This window comes from Gossypium arboreum, chromosome 12 (genome assembly GCF_025698485.1).
Source record: "Gossypium arboreum isolate Shixiya-1 chromosome 12, ASM2569848v2, whole genome shotgun sequence".
NCBI classification, from domain to species: domain Eukaryota; kingdom Viridiplantae; phylum Streptophyta; class Magnoliopsida; order Malvales; family Malvaceae; genus Gossypium; species Gossypium arboreum.
The window spans coordinates 49,809,613-49,811,308 of NC_069081.1; the positions used below are offsets into that span (position 1 = coordinate 49,809,613).

The following is a 1,696-nucleotide window of genomic DNA, read 5'->3' on the forward strand; positions in this document are numbered from 1 at the left end:
CTGGTTCAGTCTCAATGACTCCTTCGTCATTCTGGATATTAATTGCGTTGAGCTGTTCCCTTGGGTTGGGTTCAATGTTACTTGGCAAGCTACCTTGTGGTCGTTCGGAGATTTGTTTGGAAAGCTGGCCTATCTAAGTTTTGAGTCCTTGAATCGATGCTTGTCGATTTTTGAATGCTGTCTCGGTTTTTTGGAAATGGGTTTCTGACATTAATATAAATCTTGAGAGCATCTTCTCAAGGTTCGGGTTTCTTCTCTTGTTGATAAGGTGGCTGTTGAAAACCCTGAGGCTTTTGTGGCTTTTGATTTCCTTGACCACCCCAGGAGAAATTTGGGTGGTTCGTCCAACCTGCATTATATGTATTACTGTATGGGTTATTTTGAGATCTAAAGTTATTGTTACCCATATAGTTGACTTGTTCCTCTTTGGTTGTAGGATTGGAGGATTGATATTCTGTATGCACACCTCCTCCACTTGAGTCACACCTCATTATTGGATGTACCTGCGTAGAACTAAGAAAACCATCAATCTTTTTATTGAGAAGTTCTACCTGATTAGAGAGCATGGTGACTGAATCAAAATTATAAACGCCGGCTGTTTTCATTGGCTTTGTCCTCATGACTTGCCACTGATAGTTATTATCTCCTCTATAAACTCATAGGCAACTTCCATTGTTTTATTGTTGATGGTTCCGCTAGCAGTTGTGTCAGCCATTTGTCAAGTCGAGGGATTCATACCATTGTGGAATGTTTGTACTTGAAGCCAAAGCGGTAACCCATGGTGAGGGCACCTTCTCAGTAAGTCCTTCTATCTCTCCCATGCATCGTAAAGTGTTTCTAAATCCATCTGCATAAAAGAAGAGATATCATTACGTAATTTAGCCGTTTTAGCCGGCGGAAAGTATTTTAGTAAAAAATTTTCGGTCATTTGTTCCTAAGTAGTAATTGATCCTCGTTGTAACGAGTTCCACCACTGTTTAGCTTTTTTTCTCAATGAAAAAGGAAATAACCGAAGACGAATGGCATAATCAGAAATGCCATTGATTTTAAATGTATCGCAAAATTCCAGAAAGTTTGCTAAGTGAGCATTGGGATCTTCATCCTGCAAACCATCAAACTGAACAAACTGCTGTATCATTTGAATTGTGTTAGGTCTTAGTTCAAAAGTATTTGCAGCTACAGTCGGTCTAACTATGCTAGATTCCGTTCCTATTAAAGAAGGTTTAGCATAATCATATGTAGTGAATGGAGCAGGATTTTGATAAGCCGCAATTGCAGGAGGTAGCTGATTGCCTTGGTTTTCAGGCATCTGTTCGGTTGGGGGTTGAGCATCGTCTTCTTGCTCGTTCTTCGTGTATCGTAAGTTGTGCCTTTTTACTCTTTGATTTCTACGAACTGTACGATCGATTTCTTCGTCAAAAAGTAATGGTCCCGACGGGTTTCTTCTAGTCATAAACTATAAAAACCTGCCAAGAGAATGAAAAAGTAAATTAATAAATAATAAAAATTAAATTAAATTAAATTGCAAGAAAAAATAAATGGCTAAAGTAATAAAAATTGAGCGTTCCTAATATTTCAGTTCCCCGGCAACGGCGCCAAAAACTTGATCGCGAGGTTTCGTGATAGGTTTTAAAAATTTATAATTACTCATTCTTGAACTAAATATTATCGTGATGTCGACAAGTGTACCTATCGA

General features: G+C 38.4%; 1 non-coding gene across 1 annotated transcript; it reads left to right on the plus strand.

Moving 5' to 3' along the window:
- Positions 1-773: 773 nt before the first annotated feature.
- LOC128286141 (small nucleolar RNA R71) lies at positions 774-880 on the plus strand. The gene has a single exon (XR_008276686.1). It is a non-coding gene; the product is annotated as a small nucleolar RNA R71 (small nucleolar RNA).
- The last annotated feature ends 816 nt before the right edge of the window (positions 881-1,696 follow it).